The 13,722-nt window shown below is 30.2% G+C and overlaps 1 pseudogene; it reads left to right on the plus strand.

Annotated features, from left to right (window-relative positions):
- The first annotated feature begins 11,266 nt into the window (after positions 1-11,266).
- Positions 11,267-13,121, plus strand: LOC110029311 (annotated as a pseudogene).
- Positions 13,122-13,722: the final 601 nt, after the last annotated feature.

The raw sequence follows: 13,722 nt of genomic DNA on the forward strand, positions 1-13,722 counted from the left end.
GCGGTGTCCGATCCGTATGGAATAATTTTTCGTAGTTTTGGTAACAAAATAGTGTTTTTTTGACTTTTTGAATTAAGTGTTTCTAAAAAAAATAAGTTGAAGGCTCATTTTACATATATATAATAAAGCCATCATTTTATCGTTTAAAAATAAGAAACTTGTATTTTTTTTTCTTTTTTTCTTTTACTAGGTTTTCCGGTTCCGTTGAAATTCTTATTTTTTAGTTTATTTTAAATTTGATTAATGCATGATTTCATTTTTCATTTAAATTTAAATGATAAATAAAATTTTAATTTAGTTTTTTTAAAGTATTCGATCAAAATGTAATTCAAATAATTTTTTTTTGTAATGAAACAAATTTTTCATTAATTTCTTCTTTTTTTTTTAGAAATTAATTTGTGACAGCATATAGAATTAAAATTCAAAGTTAATTTTATTAAAAAGTTGGCCTGAGTTTTATTCAATATTTTGTTTAATGATATGTATTTTTCAATATTTTATTTAAATTTATTTTTGAAATTAAATTTAAGTGAGAAATGAAATTTGAAGTTAATTTCATTTACGTATTTTACCCAATATTTATTCAATATTTTGGGTGAAAAAAATTAACTTTCAAATTTAAAAAATAAATTTAAATGACAAATTAAATTTTATGTTGATTTTATTTAAAAAAATTGATATTTTTTAACCAAGATTTTTTACCTTATTCAATAAATTTAGTTTCACCAAGCAAATAAAAATAATACAAAGAAATTTAAGAAATTTCCATTCTTTTATCACAATTTTATTTTGATTTTTTAATAAATTAAATTTAAATGACAAATAAAATTTTAAATTTATTAAATGCAACTGTTTTTTTCAATGTTTTATATGAATTTTTTTAGAAATTAAATTTAAAGAATAAATACAACTTATTAGTTTTATTCTTGATTTTGCCGCCAATAAATTAATCGTTTGACATACATCTGGAGGCATAACTTGAATCTTGAGATATTTTCTTAGCAAATAACGTTCAAACTTTGTAAAAAACATCTAAAGCTCTGATTTAAACAAATTTACTGTTAGACAGACCAAAACTAACAAAATCGGTCCAACCTAAGCCAAATCAAACCTATATCAAGCCATTGAACCAACTTTGGAAGCTTTCAGTGAAAAATTGATAGGTCGGAAAGATTCTAAATCAGATATGCTTCTAGAAAATAGAGTATCTGTCTTATCAAGATGAATCCACCATTTGGGATGATGAACCGATGTCGTTCATTCCCGTATAATTAAAGCATAGGGCCACTATTAAATCGTAGCGAGGAAACACGAAGCCTTTAGAACGTTTGATCCCTGTCCCGCATGGCACTCGCAACAATTGTCTAGCAAATGAGGAACCGACACATGGAAAGCGCTGACAATGGTGGCTTCCGTGATTAGGTTGAGTCAATAAGTGGTTTAAACAAATAAATAAATCATCTATAAACTAAACAAATACTTCAAAATTCAACAAAATTTAAAAAAATAATCCTAAAAAATAAAAGGAAAATGTTCTAAATTTAATCAAACATGGAGAATAGTATAAAAATGAAATGACTTATATTAATTCCCAATTAAATAAAACCAATAAGTCATTAAAAATTATTAAAAAAATTATTAAAAAATAATTCAAAATTTAATGAAATTTGATTCACTTGAAGTCTCTGATTTCAGTGAACTCCTCTAATTTTTGTAAACAGAAACCAATAAATAATTGGTAAATTATAATTTCTCATAGAAACTGACAATTAATTTAAAAAATAAATATAATAAATAAATAAAAATGAGGAAAATACAATTCACTTGAAAATTTTCAAAAAAAATTATAAAACAAAACGTTTAACTAATAAAATAGTAGTTTCATCCATTTCAATTTAATAGACCCATTTGGGGAATATAAGGGTATATTTGTAAATTAGAAAATTGTACTCTTAATCTTTTATTTTGAAATCTTATTTAAAATTGACTATTACACTTGCAAATTTTGATGTTACGGTGTTTTAAGTATGTCAAATTAAACGGCTAGTTAGATTTTGATTTTATAAGCAAAATTATGAAGAAATGTATACTTGTTAATACTTTAAATGTTGGCAAAATTGCTTTTCATATTTCAACTGTTAAATAATCATTCAATTCAATGTTTAAAATAGTTCTAAAAAACTCAGCGAAATTAGCAAGTAAAATTAATGAAAAATTAGTTGAAATTAAGTAAAACGGAAAAAATTACAAATCTACCCTAATTGTTAATTAGAACATGTGGAATCTGAAATATAGTAAAACCTTAATTAAAAATCATTAAAATATAAATTAATTCAAGAATTATATACATGCGTGTTTATAAAAAAAGATAAAAAATTAATGGAACAGCTGAATTTCTAAGTTATTGCATATTGAAAATGCAAATAATAAAAAAAAATAAAACTGTAATAATATTTTATGAAGGGTTGAAATATAAATTAATTTAAGTAGATAAAGTTACAATTGTGCTATTTATCAATAAAAGTATTCTAAACGTGGCCTATTTTTTTAAAATTTAGATAAATATAAATTACTTTTAACAAAAATTGTAAGATGATATATAATATGATATTCTTTGGAAGTATGAGCTAATTTAGATAAATATAAATTACTTTTAACAAAAATTATAAGATGATATATAATATGATATTCTTTGGAAATATGAGCTGAAACTGACCAGAATAACTGAGCAGAACTTGACTAGATTAATAAATCACTTGCATATCTAAAACTGTAAAAAAAATGAATAAGGAAATGCAATATTATCTAACGAAGAACACACTTTGTACTTAGCATCACATCACATGTGTGGAACTCCACATACATCCTGCATTCTTATCTATATATATCTACGCCTAAAGAGAAAGCTGAAGATCAATTTTGTTCCCAATTACGAAGCACAACTTTCCATCTCCGTTTCTGAAAGCCCACACCTCAACCTGTCCGTCATGGGCTGCCCACCACCCATAAAGGCTCTTTTGGGAGGTGACATGAAACTGACGAGAATAACTGAGCAGAACTTCACTAGATTAATAAATCACTTGCATATCTAAAACTGTAAAAAAAATGAATAAGGAAATGCAATATTATCTAACGAAGAACACACTTTGTACTTTGCATCACATCATATATGTGGAACTCCACATACATCCTGCATTCTTATCTATATATATCTACGCCTAAAGAGAAAGCTGAAGATCAATTTTGCTCCCAATTACGAAGCACAACTTTCCATCTCCGTTTCTGAAAGCCCACACCTCAACCTGATTGCCGGCGACAAAATAACTCCGGCGAAAAAATTCTTTATAGTTTGCTCCCTTAAGCACAGTAGCTTTGCTCGCATCCCACCTCGTCAGATAGAGTAAACAACCCCATCCGCCTCTGTTATAAACCATCACCTCAAGACCCCCGTGTTCTCTCCCTTGTTTTCTCTCTCCTTTTTCTTTTTCTTCGCCGTAAATCCGCCGCTTATTTGAAGTGATTATCAGATTCGCTGCTATAGTCTCCTCTTCTGTAATCATCGGCATTATCCGGTCTTCTGCGATTTGCTTCTTTATCATGAAGCGGTTCTGTTGGTCGCTTGCGTCGGAAGCATAGATTTGTTTATCCATTACTTTCCATGCAAATGTGGCTCCTTTATCGACGGCGAGCTTCGCAACCCACCCCGGCAATTCCTCCGTCATCATCGGCATTATCTGGTCTTCTGCGATTTGCTTCTTTATCATGAAGCGGTTCTGTTGGTCGCTTGCGTCGGAAGCATAGATTTGTTTATCCATTACTTTCCATGCAAATGTGGCTCCTTTATCGACGGCGAGCTTCGCAACCCACTCCGGCATTTCATCCATCGTTGTTTCGTCGGTGGTGGTTGCATCTTTTGGAGGTGGAAGGGGAGATGATAGCTTTGAGACGAGATCAAGTGTCTTGATAGGCTTCATTTCAAAATAAGTGGAAGGCGATAGAAGAGAGAATGAGAAGGGACATATCAGATCAGAATGAGGAGACGTAGTTTGATCAGGTCGATCAGTTAGTGGAATGAATTTGAGGTTGATGTTATATATAATTTTTTTGGCTACCTTTTTGTTTCCTATTATAACTTACCAGATTTTTATTTTTATTTTTTATTTTTTTGTTATAATCTCCGAAAATCTAAATATTGGACTTAAAAAAGGGAACAAATTGTATTTTTGGAAACGAAATATTGCTTCTTTGATTATTTGAATTTATAGTTTCTAAAAAAAAAAATAAATTGAAGGCTCATTTTATGTATATAATTGAGCCATCATTTTATGCTTTTATAAAAGGAAACTTGTATTTTTTTTTTTTTCTTTTACTGAGATTCTCGGTTTTGTTGAAATAAATATTAATTGGAATAATAAAGAACCGCTATTTTTTTTGAGTTAATGAATTATTATGCGCCATATTTATGCATAATTAGTTAACTAATTTCCTCATCCTTGCCAATTATCATGACATTTGGTAATTGCACCTTCTTCTACCTCAAAAAAAATCCTGAAAAATCTCCCCTGAGGCATTGCTTATATTCTAATTATTATATAAATTTATAATTTATAAAGTATAAATACTTATCGTAACTCAGTCGCTATAACTAAGTCATGTGCATCAAAACATTTTTTTTCACTTGATGCCCTAATCCAATGCCCGTCTCAGCCCGCATTGCTTTTCAAGCATAAAATAATGCGAGGATAACGAACCAACCAAAATTTCCGACGCACGGCTTCACAACAACCCTAAGTTTCCTTTGCTTCCTTTTGCTTATCGTCTCAAGTGTTCGAACACAAGCCGAAGTCGCTTTCAAACACCCTTCTGTGGCTACGCCCAAGATCGTACATTTATCTTTAGAAAGTAAAATGCATATTTTCATGCAAAGCTATGGTAACATGTATGTAAAAATTAAAGCATAAGTGTTGGATATGTAAATGCATAGCAATTGAATGATATGTATGTCAATCTTCCTAACATCTTACATTATATATATATATATATATATATATATATATAAGATAATCACTCAAAAATTTCCCCAAGAACATGATTAATAATAAAAAAGGTATTAGTACATACATAGCATCCAAAATTATGATATTCGCCTTTCTCAAGCCTAAATTTTTATAATTATAAATATTATATGAAAATTAGCATTTAATATCACCTTTTAATAGTCAATTTCATTTTTTCATCAAATGGTAAAGTGCTATTAGTGTAAAAATAAAAGCTTAGATTTGAGATTGGTAAATGCATAAGAATTGGTGCTATGTATGTAATAGTCTTTGATCGAAATACTTTGAAAGTCTTGAGTAAAAATAATCGTAAAACTCATTGATTTTATTTTGAGATAAATATAATGTGAATTTTAATTAACTATTAATCTATTATTTTGATTAAGTAATTGTGAAGATTATAAAATAAAACTGCATCGCACTGTTTTAACTTAAGAAAAATCACAATGATAATTAATTAATTATTAAATTTATTAAACATTAATATAATATATAAATAGCCAAAAATACTTTATATTATAGCAATTTTAAATTTATTAAATCTTTTGGATTCATGACGGTGACTTTGAAGGTTTTTCAGTCAAAATGAACCAAACACCGCCTTTTATCTTTTTTTAATAATTTGCTCAGCAATTTCTATTGTGCGCGTCTCCCTGGAACTTCAAAAATTCCGCAAACGCACAAGCCTTAATACTAAGGGTCTGTTTGGGGCAGCTGCAGCTTATCCAGCCTCTGCTGATAAACAGCTTATCCTGATAATCTGCTGATGAGCAACTAATCCGGATAAGCTGTCTGACAGTTTGGTTGGCGCTTATGGAAAACAGCTGATTCTGGAAAATTGATCATTCTGCCCCTGTTCTGAATAAGCAGTTTAGTTGTTTGGTTAGTGCGTTTTGTAAACAGTTTATTTGGAAATTTTTTTAATTAAATGAATAATCTGTGCAGCAGAATTTGTTATTTTCTCAACAAAAGTAAAGATCACTGTTCAGACAAGAAAATATCTCATTGGCCATCTTTCTCATAGTGCCATAACTCTCCATATAATATAACATTCCAAGAGGTTTTGCAAACGGCTAATGAAATAATAGCAAGGATGATTTATACAACGCAATTCTTATAAAATCACCATTAACTGTAAATGTACAGACAACTTAAGAAGTAAATTAAATTACTTATCAACAAAATTGATAGCAAATGGAATTGGTATTTTTCTGAATATCATTGATTTCCCTGTTGTAACTTACATTTCTGAATAACAAATAGAATATTGATGGAAGGCAAAAAAAAAACAAATTTACATGAGATTTGATGCGAAGATAATGCATCAAATACCAAACTGAGAGTTTCACCTCATGACCAAAAACTCATAGAACAAGGAATATCAAATTTGAAGAGGCACTGCATAATACTCCACAAACTTCCATTTAATCATAAATAAATGATTTTTATGCAGGACCTTATCAAAATAGGGACTACCTAGCATGCACTTAGGGCAATGTAATGTGATATCTAAGGTAGATTTATGTACATACCACTTAATTCCTATGTATTTACATATCTAACATCTAAACTTCAATTTTTAAATACATGCTAACTTACCCATGCATTTGAAGTATATTTTACTTTTTAGAGGCTAAAATAGTGATATTTTTTATGTGATAGAAAAGTTGGGGGTACAAATGTAAAAAAATAAAGTTTTGTTAGATATGTAAAGATATAGGAATTGGATGGTATCTAAATCAGTAATAGACATCTTTAGATCTCAACTACATTCTCTAAAGCCTGATAATATAATGTTGAAGATAATAATACCGAACCAAGAAATACATATAATCTAGGAGTTAATTTCATCTTAAAATACCAAAATACGCAGGTAAATGCCTTGAAAGTTATTGTAAAAATTTTGAATTTGAGCCTCATTTAAAAATAGGAAGATTTACATGCATAGGGCTTAATTCCTATGTATCCATCGAGCCTCATTTAAAAATAGCAAGATAAACCACGGATTAGTTCAAAAAACACAGGAACTCACTAATATCCATCTCTAAGACCTCCAAACTTCTCCTGCCCTGCAGTATCCCAGCAGTAGAATCCGATATTCCCGCAGTTGGTGTGGAAATCTAGAGGATGCACCTCAACGCCAATGGTAGTTGTAAGATCCCCACAAACACACAACAGAATAAAAACAGATCAGATTGCAGAAGCTTTAAAAATAAATATATATGTAATCCAAGAATTGGATTCCTACGTTCGTATTTCTTCTCAAACTCCCCCGTCAAATGCCTCTTCACAAAGGTAGTCTTCCCTGTAAAAGATCCAACAAAAAGCCGAATAAATCGAGAAAAGCTCGTACATCTGGAAGAAGAAGCATTTCTGTGCTAGATCTTCGACGGAGAGAGTAGTGTGAGCCGTTTCCTACCCCTCGTGCGGCATGTAGGTTTCGACCGAGAGCTTGGGGAGGAAGAAGAAGTTACGGGAGAGTGAAGGGATCCACCGAACCCGGCTAAGGAAATAGGGCAGCGCGAGAGGAGTGAGAGAGGGCAGGTGGGTAAAAGGGGCGTTTGAAACGCTGATCGAGTGTTTTTGGGCAGAGTCGAGAGGAAGGGGAAGGCGAACAGGGGGCAACAACATCAAATGCTGAAGAAAACGCCGAACCGCGGGGCGCCTCCTGCGATCTGCGTGCAATAGAAATTAGGAAGTGCGGTTTTTAAAAACTCCCCATAAACGCGAGAAACAAACAGTGAGGCGGGGGCGGCGTTTTCAAAACGCCGCCGCACTTATAAGCTATCCCAAACGGGTCCTAAGCCATAAAATGATATTTATTGCCTTTTTTTTTTTTTTTCAAGTATTGTAAAGGGATTCTTTCAAGCTTTTTATAATAAAATTATAAATTCAAAGAATTTATTAAAACGAAGTGAAAAAAAAAAATTTTTGACTTGATAAAATATTATTTTTATTTTTAATAAATATGTTTATTTTTAGAAACACTAAACAAATTTAAGCTCAGATTAAGGGTGATTTGAAATTGAATTTAATCAATATAAATTCCTTAATTTAATTTCATTTATAACTACCGAATTTAATCCCAATTTATTCTTACTTTACTTATGTTTATAAATTTAATTTTCTTAATATTTCTCTTATACCTGCCGTTTGGAGAGAGAAGATATAATGAAATTGCAAAATTTTGAATATGTTTAATATTTTAAAATGACATTAAATTTAAAATTTATTTCCAGTTTGCTTCAATGTTTTTTTATCATTTTATTTTTTAACTTAATTTTAATATTTTATTTACGTTATATTTTTATGTATTTTGCATATATAGATTATTTAAATTTTAATATTTATACGTATCCCACTTTGTCAATTTATTTATATGTGCGATATTATTATTTGGCGACTATGTAGATTTATAAAACATATCTTTTTATTTGTTGATTTAAAATAATAAATTTAAAAAATAATTGTTATTTTAAAAACTATGCCTAAAGAAAGCCCCCGTGTCATTTTGGTGAGGTTGGCGTAGTTCCTTAATAATAAATGATTCTATACAACTATGAATATCTTTTTTTGAAGGGTAACTTGGTCTTTTTTTTTTTCCTTTTGAAGTATTAATTTTGTCACTCTTACACTTTGTCATTTGTTGACATAGATCCTCTTTTGTTAGGTTTAGGGAGGCAGTTTGCCCCACTTAAAAAATGATGCTGGTTTTGCCTCTAATTTCAGGTAAGAGCGGGGCGGGCGGAGGAGAAAGATGATAGTTTTCGAAGTTTTTATCTGCAACAATCTCGTCATTGCCTTACCAGTTAACTCTAATTGAGACTGTATCTCGAGAATTCGGTTGTGATAACTTTGGGCGAAACCAAGAGAGGTGAGATGGTTTTGGACGAAAACAAGAGCACGCAAGATATGTAGATAACGATTTCAGACATGACAGGGGATAAAAAAAAAAACGGAAGATAGGTTTAGGATTTTTACTTTTATTTTATTTAAATTAATTTTTATTATTTTAAGTGGTTATTAAGTAACAAATAATTGTTATATTATTGTATCACATATAATTAATACATTTAAATATAACTATTTAATATTTCATTAATAAAAATATGGGCCATATACATACATGCACACATTTTTTATGTATTTATATATCTCACTCCTCAACTTCTATATATACACATATAACACACAAATCCTTAATATTACATCAAAAAAGGCACTATAACAACTTTTAAAAAGTGGAAGATACATTTTTGTACCTATGTTTAAGGTGCTATATGTATGTAATTCTGACAGTTAAGGCATGAGATATGCAAATACATAAGAATTGCATGCTAAGTACATAAATTTCCCTAAAAATAAACTGTGTTAAATTCAAATTTATTAAATAAAATTTCAAGTAATTATTAATCAATATAGTAAATAAATAAATAATTATTAACTAAAAATTGTTAAATTATTACTTAATAAAAAAGTTAAATTAACAAAATTTTTATTATTAATCAATTAGTTTAGTGAAATAAATATTTATTAATTAGCATATATATGAATAAAAATGAATTTTATTTGTTCTAATAATTAATTTCTATCTTTATAATGGAATAATCAAATTATAATTATATTTTTGTATTCTCACAAATCTAATAATTTTTTAAATTTTGATAGAAGTTATCTAAACATTTTATAAAATTTAACTGGATTTATTAAATCTACTGTCAAACAGTTTTGATGATTTAACTATTTTTAGGATTTACTAAAATTGGATTAGAATTTAGTAATTCCTAATTGTATAAATCCCAGAAGTTGTCTAACAACCCCTAAAAGCTTATAAAAAGTTATTAATCACAATTCCTTTTAACGCCACTTCACTATGATTTCTTCATAAATATTGACCCCTCATTATCCTTCTTGTCAAAGTTTGTGTTAATGTATATTTAATTATTTAAATTTGAAAGCATTCATCATCCCTTCCAATATAGGTAATCCTATATTCTAATAGAAAGAAGAATAAAAGAGAATATAATGCTAAGAAAATGAATAATGTTGTGAGATATGTACTTCCTGGCATAGAAATGAAACACAAAGAACATAAGCAAACACAGATCGTTGATCCAACTGGATCTACGTCCACGGAAGGGAATCAATCAAGTAGTTTACTAAGGCAAAAGAAATGGAGAATACATAGCTTATACATAGAGATGAGTCCTCATCTTCCTTCTATGGCCTCCCTCTCCAGCGACCCCTTGATACAAGGCCTCAAGATGCTCTCCTCCTCTGTAGCTCTCTAGCTATTCTCTCCTCCTTTGTGGTAGCTTAAGATCTCTTCCCGTACGCTCCTAAGCCCTCATCTTCCTTTTATGACATTTAATTCAACCAAGAGAAGCATCGTATTGTTTTTATTTAGATATCAATATTTACAAATAACGAATAAGCATTTTTTTGGATACTCACGGGTGATAAGTATCATCTTAGAAGATGAACAAGGATATAATGTATATTGAGGGAAATACTTTGAAGGAGTAGGAGAAAAGCGAAAAGAACTCTAGACTAATGCATTTTCATTCGATATATTATATCATTAAGTACTAAGCTCATGAAACAATCCTAAAATTGAAAGAGATATTTGCCAAGTATTTTAAAGAGAAAGCCTCCAAGATGCCTATTTGGAAGAGCATTAAAGTGCTCACATGCAATATAATTTTTCATTACTAGATATAAGTTATATGCATGTTATTTTATTATAAATATTAGAATGTTATTTATTAATGGTAATTAACTTTTAATTTTATATTTAATTATCCTTTATAGATTAGTATTTGCTCTAGATCTATACATAAAGCTGGGCCAGTTTGGGGACCATTTGCATCTTGGTGCTATGCTTGGCTAGAGACAATCAACCTCATTGTTGGAATTGGCACAATGGTAAAAATTCTCTCTTTCTAGTAATCATATTAACACGTGCATTGATTTGAATTTAACATTTTTCTTATTTCATTTTTTATATTTATGAATTTTTTGTAGGCTTATTCATCCTCACAAGTCTTGCAAATTATTATTTTGGTATGCACTGGTACACATAAAGGTACTGGTTACCTTGCCTCTCCTGCAGATTTTTTGGGGATGTACACGTTTTTTACAATAATATGGTCCATAAAATATGGGCCATACTCAACACGTTTGCATTAAAAGTAATTGCCTTCATTGACATGATATCAATAGTTTGGCAGGTAAGTTCATTTTTTAATTAAGAATTTCAATTTCTGTTTAGGGGAATTTACATACATACCACCTAATTTAAACATTATTTTCTACATTTATACCATGCAATTATTTCATAACACACCAAAAAACACCATCATTTTCAATTTTTAAGAAGTAAAACACACTCTTTTCATGCATTTTAATTCCTTGCCTTTCTTATTATTATTTGATTTATTTTTTTGAGATTTGAAACAGCTGATTGGGGGTTCCATACTCATTTTGCTACTTCCTCCAGTGGCTTTATCTACTCAGCCTGCCTCTTTTGTCTTCAGCCATTTTGAATTAGGCTCAGAATTAACAGGAATAAGCAGCAAGCCATATGCTATCATCATATTTGTTCTTTTATAGGTATCTTTCTTTTCTTGGATATGATACTGTAGCACATATAACAGAGGAAACAAAGGGAGCTGATAAAAATGGCCCCATTTCTATTCTTACATCTATTGGAATTGTCTCAGTGTATGGCTGGTGTTATGTCCTAGTTCTTACATTCTGCATCCAGGTAAAATTTTAGTTAATTAATTTAGTGAATATTATAAATTTGAGAACTTAAATAATTTTTGTAACAGTGAAAAAAAAAACATTATTTGCAGGATTTTAACTATCTTTATGATGCGAACAATGAAACTGCGGGAGCATATGTGCCTGCGCAGATATTATATGATGTTTTTCATGGGTGATATCATAATTCTATTGGTGCTATCATTTTTCGAATTGTTATTTGGGGTCCATTGTTCTTTGGTAGTCTCTCTGGCACCACTAGTGCTGCTAGAGTGGTAAACACTTTTCTAATATCTTTTTATGATTAGTTTTTTAGTTAGTTTGTTTTTCCTTTTATTTTTCTGCCTAGATTTCTTTTTCCGCTATCAAAAGATGACCTTTGAAGCAATTTTTTACAAAATTTCTTCACTTTTTTCCTCCTAAATTATATGCAATTTATGCACAAAGGTATCAAAGCAATAAAGGGGCATTTACATACAAACCATCCTATTCTTATGTATTTACATATCAACTCCCAAACTTTGAGTTTCACATTCACACCCCAAAATTCTTTCATATCATATCCAAGATACTACTACTTCAACTTATAAAAAAGTAAAACACACGATTCCATACATAGGTAATGCAACAAACAAGTAAAACTTAAAGTTTAGCTGTTAGAGATGTAAATCTTCCATAATAAAAATCAAAATATCAATGTTTTGCAGGTATACGCATTATCGAGGGATGGAGGCTTTCCCTTATCATCAATGTGGCGTAAAATTCATCTGAAACATAAAGTTCCGACTAACGCAGTATGGCTCTGCGCAGCCATCTGCATAATCATGGGGTTTCCTATCGTCAAGGTTAACGTTGTGTTCACAACTATTATTTCTATATGCTCGGTTGGGTGGGTGTGGAGCTATGGAGTACCTGTTGGCGAGATTAGTCATTGCAGAGAAGCACTTCAAGCCCGGGCTTTCTACCTGGGCAAAGCCAGTATGCCTGTGTGTTTTCTAGCAATCTTATGGATCTGCTACACTTGTTCGGTTTTTCTTCTTCCAACTTTGTATCCCATAGACTGGAAGGACTTTAACTATGCACTGGGAGCTTTGGGTCTCTTCCTTAGTGTTATAATGTTGTGGTGGGTGTTGGATGTCAGGAGATGGTTCAAGGGGCCTGTTAGGAATATTAGTGCTGATCAAAATGGAAAAGTTTAGGGAGATTTACATGCATGCATGTCATTTTATTTCTGTATATTTGCTTATCTAACGCCGAAATTTCATTTTTTTTATGTATGTTGTCTTATTTATGCATGAAAATGAGTATTTCTATTTTAAAAGTTGAAGTTGTGATGTTTTTGAATGTGATGTGAAAGATTTTGGTGATATAAATGCAAAAAAGTGAAGCTCGGGTATTAGATGTGTAAATACATAAGAAAAGTATGACATTTATGGTTTAAAGGAATTTTAAGGAATGAAAGTATATTTTACTTTATAATTCAGTTGTTTGATTTCGGGTAATTGGATTTTATCTTGAAAAATGTAAATAACATCATCTTTTTATTCGGGAAAGTTACATACCTACAACTCAGTTCATATATATTTACATATTTCACGAACATGTCACCTTCCAAATACATGACAAGTAGAGGTGTAAATGAGCCGAGCTTGAGTGAGCTTAAACTCGATTTGTGTTTGGCGCATTAATATATCGAGATCAAAAAATGTATTTGTGTTCAACTCGTTTGTTTAGCGAGCCGAACACGAGCGTTCACGAACAATGAGATGTTTTGACATCCTCAGTCACACGGCTCTAGGATTTTAAGGGTAGAGGTGAATTTAAATCTTATTATTTATATCAAATATTTATTTAAATAAAATTTAATATATTTTTATACTATTGTTTTAATTGTTTATAA

The sequence above is a fragment of the Phalaenopsis equestris genome, unplaced genomic scaffold (assembly GCF_001263595.1).
Source record: "Phalaenopsis equestris unplaced genomic scaffold, ASM126359v1 Scaffold000559, whole genome shotgun sequence".
Taxonomy (NCBI): domain Eukaryota; kingdom Viridiplantae; phylum Streptophyta; class Magnoliopsida; order Asparagales; family Orchidaceae; genus Phalaenopsis; species Phalaenopsis equestris.